Source organism: Protopterus annectens, chromosome 2.part0 (genome assembly GCF_019279795.1).
Source record: "Protopterus annectens isolate FY-2018-M chromosome 2.part0, PAN1.0, whole genome shotgun sequence".
Classification (NCBI taxonomy): domain Eukaryota; kingdom Metazoa; phylum Chordata; order Ceratodontiformes; family Protopteridae; genus Protopterus; species Protopterus annectens.
Genome location: NC_056728.1, coordinates 8,309,536 through 8,324,905, shown reverse-complemented (window position 1 = coordinate 8,324,905; position 15,370 = coordinate 8,309,536).

Sequence of the window (15,370 nt, the reverse complement as noted above, 5' to 3'; positions counted from 1 at the left end):
TGAGTACAATGCCCCTTTTGGTATGTACCTTTCCAAGCACCTGCAGCAATTGGAGAAACCACAAAGGTTCTTCACAAGGAAAATTCAAGGTCTTCAGCATCTGTCCTATATGGATCATCTGAAATCACTGTCAGTTTATTCTGTTTCATACACACTACTCAGAGGTGATCTCTCATCATCTGTCCTATATGGATCATCTGAAATCACTGTCAGTTTATTCTGTTTCATACACACTACTCAGAGGCGATCTCTGCCTTGCATACAAGGCAATCTCTGGCCCTGCTTTACTGGAAATGTTGTATCTCTGTAAGTCAAATGGTACATGGGTTACAAGTTCTAAAGATCTTAACCTGGTATGTGACATTAATAGAACTGCTGGAGAGACAGATTAGTCTCCCAGAGGTTACTACACCTTTGGAACTGACTCCCACTTCACGTCAAACAAACCATCTCATTGGCCATCTTCAAATGCAATCTTCATAGGTTCATAGGTTCGTACTAGGCTATCTGCCCTAGGGCATTTATAAGCCTAGCCAGTGTGTGTGTGGCTTTCACCACCCCTTAGGATGAGAATACTACGCCCTTTTAGGGTTTAGTTTACTGTGCTTCTGTCTAGTAGTGACACAGAGATGACCCCCGGGGTAAACCTACGATCTCCCATCCACTCGTCAAGATTTCTCTTGAATAGAGTCAGTGAGGGGCTCTGCCTAACATGGATTGGGATTCTGTTCCAGAGTGTAGGGAGCCTCTGGGTTATGAATCTGTCCCTCCAGCACGTCCTATTTATTTCTGTGTTGAAGTTTAAGTCTCTTGCTCTCATGGCTCTGGTGGATTTGGATTTACTGAGGTGGAGCATGTCCATTAATTCTGGATTGGACATGGCCTTGTACATCAGGCACAGATCACCTCTGAGTAGGCGGTATGCGACTGAATAGAGCTGGAGTTTTTTCAGTCGGGCAGCATATGACATATGTTTAAGACCCTTTGTCCTCTTGGTGAGGAACTTTTGGGGTCTTTCCAACTGCTGCAGGTGTCGGGTAAGATACATCCCAAATGGGGCATTGTACTCAATCATTGGCCTGATAAGAGAAGAGTACAGGGGCACAATGACCTCTCTTGATCTAGATGTGAAACCCTTCATGATAAGGTGGGCAGTATAGAAGGTCTTCCTAACCACTTTGGCAATGTGAGTGTCAAATGAGAGGTTACTGTCAACCTAGGTCCCTAGGTCCCTGATTACCTCTTCCGTGCCAATGGATTACCACCTATGTGGTAATTTGTGGGTACCTTGTTTTTCCCAAAGGGTATGACTATACATTTTTTGGCGTTCAGCTTAAGGCCATGGCTCTGGCACCAATTATCCATTTCTATGAGGCCTCTCTGAAGGATGTTTGTATCCGCTGGAGTATCAATTATGGCGCCCAGTTTGCAGTCATCTGTGAACTTTGTCAGCCACAATCCTCCTATGTTTGCCTGTACCTCGGAAAAATAAATGCCGAACAAGAGGGGTCCCAGGACTGAGCCCTGTGGGACACCGCTTGTGACTGGCTTAGAGTCTGACATAGCTCCAGCAACTCTGACCCTGTGGGTTCTGTCCTTGAGCCAGTTTGCAACCCATCTTGTGACATATGGGTTTACATTTAAGCTGGTGAGTTTGTCTATGATGCCCGAGTGGGGTATTGTGTCAAAGGCTTTTGCAAGGTCAAGGTAGGCTGTGTGAACTGCCTTACCCTCATCAATGGCCTTAGTGACTGTTTCAAAAAAGTCGATCAAGTTCAAAAGGCAGGATCTGCCTTTGACAAAACCAAATTGGGCAGGGTCCAATGTCTGTAGGTCCCCAATGTCTTTGTTTATGAGATCCATAATGATCCTCTCCATAGCTTTGCAGACCAGGCTCGTCAAGCTTATGGGGCGGTAATTTCCAGGGTCCGTAGAAGCACCGCCTTTGTAAAGTGGGACCACTGTTGCCATACGCCACTCTTTGGATATGCATCCTGTAGTAAGGCTAAGATTAAACAGCAGCCTTATGTGTGGGTTTAGTTCCTCTTGGAGTTCATGTAGCACATAGCCCGGGACACCGTCCAGTCCCATTGATGCTGTGTTTTTAGCTTTAGAGAGGGCGGCTCTCACCTGGGCATCTGAGATGTTAGGGAGGCTACACTCTGCTGGGATAGTTATTTCTCCTTTTGGGAGGGAGGGGGAGAAGAAAGTTGCACTGAACCTGTCTGCCAGAATGTTGGCAATGTCAGTGGGTTCAGTGTATTTTGTGTCATTTTGGATTAACTCTGAGCATATCTGGGAGTTTCCACCCAGGTTTCTAACATAGCTAAAGAAGGCCTTGTGATTGTCTTTTGTGTCTTTTGCGATTTTTCTCTCAAAGTTGGCCTTGGATGATTTTATGAGTGATCGTAGTTTTTTGCTAGTACTGATCAGAGATGCCTTCCCTTTTAGGGATTTTGCTCTGTCATGTAGTAGCTTCCTCCTCCTGTTGTAGAGTTTGTTTATGGCTGGGATCCACCAGACCAGGCGCCTGCCTTTGGGGGAATGGGTCTTGGTTTGATTTGGGTTGCATGATCCATGCATTCTTGAAGGTGCCCGTAGAAGGCATTTGCAAAGGATTCAGCAGTGTGGGTTGGGTTTCCACTGGCCCAGGGGCCTTGAAGGACACCACTTCAGTCTTAAGAAGGGTGAAGTTGGCTTTTGAGAAGTTCTTCACTGTGGTCTTTTGTGCAGGGGGTTGGGGCGGGATGTGGATTTCCAGTGAGATTAATTTATGGTCTGATCTTACCAAAGAGGGATATACTTCCGGCGTGGAGCATTTTGTTCCCATGTTTGTGATGATCAGGTCTAGTATATTGTCTCCTCTTGTGGGAATGGTGACCAGTTGTTCCATTGCATTTGAGTTTATGAATTCTAGGAACCTTTGGGCTAGGGTGTTGGGGCTTGAGTAATGTTCCCAGTCTATGTTTGGGTAGTTGAAGTCTCCCAATATGATGGTATTTGGAGATACATTCATACTCTCCAGTGTCTTCAGGAAGGCTGTGTGGGGTTCCTGAGTATGAGAGGGTGGTCTGTAGCATGCTACAAACTGTAAGGCAGTTTTGCCTATGGTTAGTTGCATCTGGATGGTCTCCGATGCTTCGTGCATTGCCACTAACCTGGAGGTGTGGGTATCTTTGATGAATATGGATACTCCCCCTCCTTTTGTGATTCGGTCCAAGTTTTGGGGCCAGAAATCATGATATGAGGTAAAACCTGATAGTGCTTGGGTGCTCTCAGGAGCCTTGAACCAGGTTTCAATCACTGCACAGACATCGATGTTCTCCATACTGAGGAGGGCTTCGAGGGCATGCATCTTGAGGTTTAGACTTCTGGCATTGAGCAGCATTACCCTTAGTTTTTTTCCACTTGTGTTTTCTAGGGAGGTAGTTTTGTCATTTGAGCCTTGCCTAAAAAAGGCACTATGGGGGTGGCAAGAGCCTTGGCCAATATCCGGAAGCCCATGGGTGATAGGTGCAAGCCATCCCTTGCGAAGCAGCATGGCTTGTCAAGCATGTCATCCCAAGCAGACAGACATTGGATCCCCTTAGAATGACACCAGTAATTAAGCCAATTGTTAAAACTGATCATTTTATCTTTGTACTGTGGCATAATTCTTGGTGAGGGTAAGATCTTGGATGGGTAACCATAAATTCACCCCAGGAGTTCCACCTGTATCCCTCTTGGACAGGAACAATAGGTGCTGATTGTGGAAATAAGGGTAGAATTTGGCTAGGCTTGTAAGGGCCCTATGGCCTTTAGCCTAGTAACTTCCTATGATCCAAGGTATGGATCAATACCAATATGTTATTTACAAGGCAGCTAGACCTTGGCCACAAACTGAGTCCTGTGAACCATAAGCTTGGCCATCGACTTAGGGCATGGTTTTGTGGTGACATATTCAGATTTTAATGAAAGCATTTGATACTCTGGTTCACAGTGTAGTCAATTCTAGCATGCTGGCATGAATTATTATTATTAAGTATTATTATTATTATTATTATTATTATTATTATTATTATTATTATTATTAATCCTTACATTATAAGATGGGTTGAAAATGACTTAGATATAGAGTTTAAAGGGTTACCATGCAAGGCTTTTGGTCAGACTGAACAGTAATCAGATTTGGTGTACCTCAGGTTTCCATCTTTGGGCCAATATTATTTAACTTGATTTTACAACAATTCAAATAGATATCAAATGTTGGATGGAAAAAGCTATGTGAATAATTTTAAAACTGGGGATGCTGTGGCAAGAAATTCAGTGAAAATAAATATTTAGGTATCCTAAGTACTTGAACAAAAATCTACTGGTCTAATAGGTATCAGTCAGTAAAATGGCACGCCATGCTTTCTCCTTACCTCACAGTCATTACCAGTGCACCACAAGGCTATATCCTTGGTCACCTCCTCTTTAACATTTTTACCAACACCTTCTATACTTCCACACAACAGGCTACCCTAATACAATGCAAAGATGATTCCACTCTCATTTGCACATCTGACAACATGGTACACCTCCAGAAAAATACTCAGGAAGCTTTAAAAGCCTCTGAAACGTGGCTTCATAACTCACAATTCCTGCTCAACCCAAAAAAGGCTAAACTACTATTTTTTTCCCCAAATCCCTCTCTCATGAAAAAAAAAGTAAAATTTAAAGTCCTCTCTCTTGATAATACAACCACTGAAGTTACTTCTCATAGCAAATTATTAGGGGTGATAGTAGATGATAATCTTACATTTGACCTGTATATACAAACTGCATAAGAAAAACACATCAAAAACTATGGATGCTTTACAGAGCCAAAAATTTCTCACCGACACAACTAAAACTACACTTGTCAATACTTATCTCCTTTCAATACTTCTTTATGGTGCTCCAATCCTCACTAACCTTCAGGCTTCACAAAAAATTAAAACTTGAGCAATTCTATAACAAAGTTGCAGCAAATACCTACCCCTTTCAGAACCGACCACTGCATAAAACTAAAAAGCCAGAATTGGTTAGAACTGCCTCATCAGCTAACATACAGACAGCTTATTATCACCTATAAAATTATCCAGCACTAAAAAACATTCTATACAACTATGGACAGTGCAGTAGTGCAGCGGTTTGTGTTGTCACCTCACAGCATGCAGTTCTCCGGTTCAATTATTGTCTGGGGTGCCTTCTATGCAGAGTCTGCATGCCCTCGCTGGATTCATGTGGGTTTCCTCTGGGTGCTGAGGTTTTCAATCATATTTCAAAGATATGCGTCTGGAGTGTTTCTCCCCAGGCCTCCACTGAAAATTGTCTCATTCCAAGTCATACTTTCATAGTAAACAAATGTAAAATAAATAAATAAAATGTTTCCAGTTGGTCATTTCAATCCAGTGACCATAAATTCCTGTCTGTCTACAAACCTATCATATCTGCTGGGCATTGTCTGTACTCGTACAAGGTTGCTAAGGCCTAGAACTCCTTATCTATATCCATCAGGTCAATACTCTCCCTCCCATCTTTTAGAACCATTCTGAAAGACTTCCTATCTAAAGTCTCGCTCTGTTCTTGCTCAAAACTAAGATAAACTATATCCCTAGACATGAACAATTACCTTTTCATTTCTTATATCTTCTTATTCTCCCTTCTTCGCTTACTTCATTATTTCTATCAAATTCTCTTTCCTCACTTTCTGTCTAAATATACCATAAGGCTGTTTTTACCTCACTTCATATTGCAATTCTTATTTGTATTACACTAACCTACCTTTAATTTCTGTATAAACTGTCTAAAATTTCTCTAAATATTAAATGATTGTAATATAACTTGTATCAATTCTTAACCAATGTTTTTATATTATTGCTAATTTGTTATAATTATTTAAACTGCAGATGTTTTTGTTTGATTCTTGAAGATTGTAAAATTATTGTTCTTAAAACGTTTTGTTATAATTTGGAGCTTTTCTCCCCAGGCCTCCGCTGAAAATGGCCTTCTACCCAGTAGGACTTTCCCAATAATCAAATGTCAATAAATAAATAAATACTGGTTTGATGTTCGGCATAAAGTAAGTTTAAGGCAATTAAACTGGGTAATATTAAGGTGGATATGAAAATCTGCTTGAATAATACGGTGTTAGATGAAGTAATTACCATGCAATATGTAGGTATATGGGTAAATAATAAGCTACAATTCACACAAATATCTCACAGTCTAGAAGCAAAGGCTTTCACCAAGATAGTCTTGTATTCAGATCAACTTTCTTGAGGGACCCAAAGATACTTACTAATCTTTATATTAGTTTAATCTGCCCATTACATCCGCATAATGCATGTTTGTGGTTATTCCAAAGCTGGCTTTGTGGAGCAGATCCAAAGAAGATTCACTTAATGCATACTATCTGGTAAAAATCCAAATTACCATACAGGTTAATGTATCTAAATATACAGCATAAGTTTGCCTAGCCCATAAGGTAATACAAAACAAAAATGTGCCACCCTTCGAATGACACATTAAACTGAGATTGCATTTGCATGAGTTGGTGATAGCTCACAAGGATGTAAAAGATCCCAAGGCACTTATTTTAAAAAATATATGGGTATTTTACTACAAAAAGAAATAAAACATAAATACAAATACAAATTCAAAAGACATTAATAAAAACAAAACATAACAGGAAATACAATTTCTACCTACCTCTACCCTTTCAACCAAAACCATTTTCTTTTTAATTTGATTACCTCAAGTTTTATTAAACAATATTTCAGCAGGTCTTTCTTTCCAAATAAACCATACAATTGATAAACAAACTTTATCAAAGAATTCCACTCCCTATAAATGAACAATATACACCCCATATTAAATCATACCCATATTTTTGCATTAGCTAATAGGTGAGTATGGACATTTTAGCAACCAAAGTCCTAAATCCAGATATTGTGTGATAATCCCAAAAAACATGGGACATAATTTTCTCAAAACTACAAAGGATACACAATCTCACTTCTATATTTTTATATTCTGTACTTGCTTTAACTGGCAATTTCAAATGAAAAAATCAAACAAACAATTTAAGCATAAAACAACCAGTGGACTGAGGAAAGGTACTGAATCAATCAAAAGTTTACAAAGTTTAGTATACATTCAAGGATAAGTGCTTTCATCCTTTTTCATAGGACTTTATCAGATAAATAAAAATTTCAAAGACTTGTATTTCAACCCCCCTCCATAAATCATATGATCCATAACAAGAAATATAACGTTCTTCTTAAAGGCACAACTCACTATTACACAAAGAACATCACAAAATACAATTTGCTAACATATTTAGTAAACTAAAAATGAAAATACCACATATCTTAAATAAGTCAATTAATAAATAAAACCTTACATCATCTAGAAAGTACTTTTAGCTTTAAAGCAGTTGACAGTGCAATACTCATTTAAACCAGGCCACACATATACATTCAAATGTTTGCCAAATTAATTCTTTCTATTCTAAAAACAAAGAAATGGGCCCACCCCTTGCTTCTTGTTCAATATTATCAATGACCATATATTTGAAAGTGTGCCCCTCATTTTCCACTACATGTTTAGCAAGTGCATTATTTATTTTACTTTTCTTAATACTATATTCATGCTCATAGATACGCTCCCTGAGCCAACAGTCTATTTTGCCATGTAAAAACATGGGCAACATTGGCAAAGGGCTAAATGTATTACACTTCATGTTTTACAGTTATACATCCCTCAAATTCAGTATTCTTGTCCCCAATCTCAAAACTTGCCCCCACTTTAACTAATTTACAAAATGAGCAAAAAACATATTTCTTCATCAAATATCCCTTCCTTTTAGTCCTTATGTTTTTCAATAGGTTTTTAAAATTTCTTCCTCTATGGAAAACCATTTGCGTTTCATCCCCAACTTATTTTTAACATCCTGATCATCAGCAAACAAAACTTAATTCTTATATAAAATTTGTTGAACCATTTTCATGTCAGAACTGAATATGGTAATAAAATTTGTATTAAACTTGCCCTTAGCACTAACTGTTCATACTCTTAACCCATCCATATCAAAACTGGCATCACTATTAAGAATGGGTTTAAAATAACCTTGTGCTCTTTTATTACCTGCTTCCAAGAACAGCTTCTGCAGTAAATCTGATGGATATCCTCTTTTTGTTAACATTCCAATAAGTATATTATACTCCTCAAGGAATTGTTGTTCCAAGTAAAACATCCTAGCCGCTCTAACCAACTGGCCTTTCACCACAGATTTTTTCTGATGTAAAGGGTGTGCACTAGCAAAATGGAGGAAACTATTAGAATAAGTCTCCTTCCTATGAATTTTTGATGTGAACCTTTGGTTTTCCTTATCTTTCCTCAAACATACATCCAGATAGGCTACTTTATCAGTTTTTACTGCGGTGGTGGTGCTGCGGTTGCATTGTCACCTCACAGTAAGACGTCCTGTTCAATTCTCAGCTAGAGCGTCTTCTGTGTGGAGACATGCGTGAATGGGCATACCTTCGTTGATGGTTGTGCATCAGGGCCGGCAACTCAGCACGGAAAAATCTACTGCCAATCATTAGTGGACCGGAGTTCCGCTGTGGCGACCCCTAACTGGGAAAAGCTGAAAGACACAACAACATAAAAAGGAAAGGAAATCAGTTGTATTGTTAATATAATTCATAAAATCAACTATATTTTCTTTTTTATCCTTCCATAAAATAAACACATCATCCATATAACATGTATACTTAGGCATCTTATCCAAAATCAAGCTGTTATCAAGTATAAATTTTCTTTCCACTGAGCTATTACTATATTGGCAAAAGAAGCTCTAACCAGAGAGCCCATTACAATTCCCATTTTTTTGTAAGTAAAATTGACCTTCAAAAGTCAAGTAGTTATTACTAAGTACCAAATCCAGAAGTACCTCATACAAATTTATCCTTTCATGTGTGAAACTCTTCATTAACAAAAAATTATTAACCCATTTTCTCTGAATGTTGCACTATAACCAATGATTTATGACACAGTAGAAGATATTTTTCTGAGAAGTAGACATGGTGATATAAAATCAATAAGAAATGCCATATATCCCTTGTGAACTACAAGCTTTAAGAATACTCAAGGTAGTATCCAATTCAGACAGAGTAATAGCTGCATTCATCCAGGTTTACTGATTTGCATTAAATTGCTTAACCAATCAAACAGAAATATCTATAGTCTCTGAATGCACTCACTTACTGGTAACATACTGCTCAACATAGGATCATAGCAGGTTACTAGGCTAATGACTCTAGGGCCCTTACAAGCCTAACCAAGTTTTACCATTATTTCCATGATCATCATCTATCACCCCTGGGATGAACTTTCGGTAATCCATCCAATCATCCAGATTGCATTTGAAGAGGGCCAATGAGGTGCTCTGCTTGTCATGAAGATGGAGTCTGTTCCAAAGGTGAGGTAACCTCTAGGAGACAAATCTGTCTCTCCAGAAGGTTCTATTAATGTCACATACCAGGTTAAGGCCATTAGAATGAATAAACCTTGTACCATTTGACTTATGGATATGCAGTATTTCCAATAAAGCAGGGTCAAAGATTGCCTTATATGCAAGGCAGAAATCACCTCTGAGCAGTCTGTATGAAAGAGAATAAAGTGAATGTGACTTCAGATAGTCCTCATAGGACAGATGCTGAAGAACTTGAATTTTCCTTGTGAGGAACCTTTGTGGTCTCTCCAATTGCTGCAGGTCCCTGGAAAGGTACATACCAAAAGGGGCATTGTACTCAGTTATTGGCCTGATGAGGGAAGAGTAAGGGGAGGTTATAACTTTTATTTCTCTGGAGGCAATGCCCTTACTTATGAGATGAGCAATACAGATTGCCCTTCTTACCACTGTGGAGACATGATGGTCAAAGGTAATGTTGTTGTTGACCTGTGTGCCCAGGTCTCTCATCACTGGGTGCGTACTTAGGGTGTTATTGATGTGGATAGTTAGCAGGAAGATCACTCTTGCTGAAAGGGATGATAATACATTTTTTGCATTGAGGTTAAAGCCATGATTTTGGCACCAGTCATTTGTTTGTGTAAGACCTTCTTGTAGGATGTTGACATAATTTGGGGAGTCTATGACTGCACCCAGTTTGCAATCATCAGCAAACCTTGTCAGCCACAGACCTTTAGTTTTAGCTTGCACTTTGGAAAAATAGATTCCAAACAGTAGAGGTCCCAGGACTGATTCCTGTGGAACACCATTGGTTACAGGTCTGCTGTTGGAGGTGGATTCCCCTATTTTGACTATATGGGTTCTATCAGTGAGCCAGTTAGTGACCCATTTAATGATATATACAGGTTGATACCTAGCTGGGTGAGTTTGTCAATTATGCCTGAGTTGTGGATAATGTCAAAAGCCTTGTCTAAGTCAAGGTAGGCTGTATGCACAGATTTCTTCTCACCAAGGGCCTTGATGGCTGTCTCTAAGAAGTCCACCAGGTTTAACATAGGATAATATATCACTCTTGGAAGTATATAAGTGTCTTGAACTATCACTAGCCTCCAAAAGCAAACTTCTCTGATAATAAAAGGATTTCCCTGAAAAGGTAAAAGCATGCTCGTGCCCACCCTGAGTAACATAACATTGTCTGTGCAGCAAACCCTTTGTTCTCTTTTAATTTTCTTTATAAATGAACTGTTCTTTTCTTGTGCTCTGATACCAATCCCTAATAAGAGAGGCAATTTCTAGCGTGCAGTCCAAATGTCTTCTTGGTGTTTTCCCATTCTATTACCTTTCCCTCTCTAGTTATTTGCCCCATACCGTGACTCCTTTGCCAGTTTTCTCTAAGAAATGCAAGTCCCCTCTCATCTATTATCTGTAGCCTTAATTGCACTCATTCCTATCAGCAAAATCTACTATCAATTCTCATTTTGGCTTTATTCTTAGACTACTTTCTGCTACTTTATGAATACAATACTTTTTTTAATTTCTCCAAGTTTTTGGGTTTTGAATACCATGAAGGACTGAACCCCATTGCTAAGTGAAAGTATGATTAAATTTCATGAAATTAGTATTGTTTCAATTTTTGATGTTAGCTAGAAGTGCTCTTCACAGCACCCACAATGTGCCCAGCCCAGTAATAACTACTTCTGCAATTCGTATGGAGTTACATGTATCAGTAACATATCGAAATATGATTGTAAATTCTTTTTCATAATACCCGTGGCTCCTACTACTACTGAAACTATTTAGGTATGCTTCCACATTGCCCTCATTTCTGCCTGCAAATCCTGGTATTTTATGAATTTGTGTCTCTCTGTATGTAAGACACTGTAGTTACAGGGTATAGAGATTTCAATGACCAATGCTACTTTTGTGTTCTTTTCCTAGACTACTATAACTGACTTTCTCACATCTATTTTTTGGACTGCTGGTAATGGGTGATCGCATGTGATATAAACCTCATCATTTTCTGTAATGCTTTGTGACTCATGTTTCCAATGTTTTTCAGCTACTTCAATATTATAATGTTGGCACAATCCCCAATGCAACAGTCTTGCCACATTATTATGCCTTTCAGCATACAGTCCTTCTGCCATTAGTGTATCACACCCAGCAACAAGATGTGTGACTGTTTCCAATTCTGTTTTACAAAACCTACATTTGTCTATTTCTCCCACAGTGTTCAATGGACTTTGTAAACCAATGTGTATGTAGTCCACTGTCTTGGGCTGTCAGTATCAACCTTTTGTCTTTTGGTTTAAATTCACCTTTCCTTAACCATTTCTGTCTTTGTTCCTGATCAACATGAGCTTGTTCCAAGAGTTTTCTATACTTGTAACTATATTTATGTATTTTCCATATTTCTTGCCTTCTCATTTGATCCTTCACCTTATATTCTTTCTTTTGTTTTTTGGCACATTCAGTTGCTGCCTGATTTTTATCTACATCAGGTTTGATTTCCATTCCTGCTTGATGTAGATATGCTTCTGCTAAACTAATCAGGGAAGTCATCTTAAACTTATTCTCCTCATGTTTCAAAACTTTCACTATATTTGTGTCTTGTGAGGTCAGCAGATTTTATGCAGCCCCACGATTTCAGATCTATACATGTAATCAATTTCAAGGAGGCCCATACATCCTTCAGGTTTGGGAATATATAATTTTGGTATTCACTGATTTGTATAAATTATTTGATGAGCATGAAGCTTCTTTCTGTTTGTCCTGTCCAACCTATCCAACACCTTATGGGGCCAGTCAGTCACTCCAAAACTGTAAGATAGGACATGAAGAACAAATTGGTTTATAGCTTGGAGTTTGTTCCTAGATGTCAGCGCTGTTTTCAGTATTAATTTATGTCTTCTGAAATATTCCTTACTAAGCTTTATTTGCATTTGTTCATGTTTTATTGTTGATACTTCATCAGTTCCCAAATGCTTATATACTCCCTCTTACTCAAGTTCTTTTATATCACATTCTTGTCCCAAACCAATGTTTTCTTGGTGCTGCAGCTTTCCTACTTTAAAGGCTGCTTTTGCACATTTATCAAGACCAAATGACATTCTTATATCATCAGAAGATGTTTTGAGCACTTCCATTTTTGCTTTCAGTTCCTCATCTGATGAATTATACAGTTTTAAATCATCTACAAAAAGATGAGAAGTCTTTACAATGTTGTTTTATGGCAGCCAAATTGTTGCCATGATGTATTCTGTTAAGCAGACAACTTAATGGGTTAAGGGCAAGACAGAAGAGCAGTGGTGACTACATAAATACTTTTCCAAAATGTATCTATTTCTTCTTTTTTGGGTGGTCTTTCATTTCCTTTTACTTTGTTTCCCCAATTGTCTATAAAAGTTTTTGGGATCACCAATAAATTGCTTATTTTGTACTTTTCCTTTATATTTATCTCCTTTATGTTTATCTGTGAATCTTCTAACTGTTTCTGCCTGTGCTGATATTTTTAGTTTATTATTTACGATAGTGCATGATAGATCCTGATCTATTATAATATTGCACATTGCTTTTATCACATTTATCTTTCTGACTTTTGTTGATCTATTCTCTCCTATATACTCCTCTAAAAGTGACACTTCTTGTCTTAACTGCTTTATAGTTTTCTCTATTAGATACTTCCATGATGGTATTCAATTTCTCCCCTTCCTTTCCCTTATTACCCTGTGTTCTTGTGGTAGAATTGTATCTGTTATTAATTTAGCTTCACAGTAATATAGCCTGTTTACTTCTATTATATTGCATGCATCTCTATGGACAGTCCTAATTACTGTGTTCATTTGTTTTATCAAATTTCTGACTTTTTGGATTTTATTGCCTTTCTTCAGTCTATTTCATTCATTGATCTTAATATATCAGTGTATTTCTATTAAAACAAGCAACTCTTCTCTTAGTTCATTTTCTTCTAAATTTAGTGTAGAATAGTGTGTGTATGTTGTACCTTTAAGAAGCATTTCAAGGTTGGCACATGCATATACAGTGGATATAAAAAGTGTATACACCCCTGTTAAAAAAATGAGACCACAATAAATCATTTCAAAACTTTTCCCACCTTTAATGTGACCTATAACCTGTACAATTCAATTAAAAAACAAATCTGTTAGGGAAAAAATATGAAAAATAAAAAACGTACAATAAGCTGGTTGCATAAGTGTGCACACCTTTAAACTAATACTTTGTTGAAGCACCTTTTGATTTAATTACAATATTCAGTCTTCTTGGGTACACACCAGCCATCAATTAAAGAGACTATGATTATCCCCAAATAAAGTTCAGCTGTCCTAGTAGGATTTTCCTGACATTTACTCAGTTGCCTGCTACAGCAAAAGCCATTGTTCGCAGAGAGCTTACAAAGCATCTAAGGGATCTCATTGTTGAAAGGTATCGGTCAGGAGAAGGGTACAAAAAAAATTCCACAGCATTGGATATACCATGGAAAGAATCCAGACAATGTTCCTGTTGCAGAACGTGTCTTAACTACTACTGCTATTCCTGATGATGTTCCTGATGTCCCTAAAGTTGAACACTCAGCACAGACAGTCCCATTTGCTAGACCTGATTCTAATTTCTATGTCACATGATTTGGTCATATTTCCAGACCTAGTGTGAAATACACAGCAAACTAGACATAATTGTTTATATGTATTTAGTCATGTATAATTGCATGACAAAGAATTAATTGTATTGATTGCATGTCAATTAATGTCATCAGCATTGCATGACATATTTCTCAAAGAGGGAGGATGAGGAATGTGTGCATGTTGTACCTTTAAGAAGCATTTCAAGGTCAGCATGTGCATATAAATAGTGAGCACATGCTAGCATCAGTGCCATTTTGTGAGTGCAGCCAGAGAGTGAGCATGTATGACTGTAATAGCTAGTTTGTTTTTAAGTTTATCTAAATTAAAGTTATTAAGCCTCAATCCTGATGTGTCTGTACATAATAAACCTGCTTGAACAGAACCCACAAAGACTCGTCTATTTTATCCTGACTAGACGAATGACAATGAGGGCACTTTTTTTGTTCTCCATTTTCTGCAGGCATTCTGTAGAAAGTTATATAGCATCCTCCTGTGACATATTCTCTTCAATTTCATCCTGTGTCATTCGTTGCTCTGTCATATGGGGACTCACTGGCCTATCACTCCTCAACATTGACTGCTCCAGAGTTGCCACAGTTTCCTGGTCCTTCCCTTGCTGTCCAGCTTCAAGTGAACATTTATAATGGCTTCCTGTGGAAGGCTCCAAAATATCTTCATATGGCAAATGACCAGTTGCTTCCCCTTCTGCTGTTTTCTCTTTAATTTGGATTACTATTGCTCTATGCTGCTGTGATGCTTTCTGAGTTAGATTTTCTACACTGTATCCTTCACTTTCCATGTACTCCATAACTTCAGTTTCTATTTCTTTAACTTCTCCATTACTAATCTTCTTTTTTACTTTTCCTCTGTCTTGTTATTTTTTGTATTGTAAAGTTTTCCATGTCCAGATTCCTTTGCCTGCATTTCTCTTGAAATATCTTTGATGCTTCTCTTTTTGTATTGATTAGTTTTGCTTTTTCCTTTGCATAAATATTATACCATATTAAATCTCTTTTTCTTTGCTATGTCCATATTTTATCTCCAGATGTCTCCTGAGCTTCCTGTTTCTCCTTACTTGGGGGACTTGTTCCATCATGCTGTGTTGTAACTTGTGTTAGACCTTCTACACCAAATCCTTCACTTTGCAGACATTCCATAACTTAAGCTTCTATTTTTTAACTTCTACTTTACTAATCTTTTTTTCTACATTCTCTCTTTGTAATATTATTTTCTTTATTGTGAAATTTTC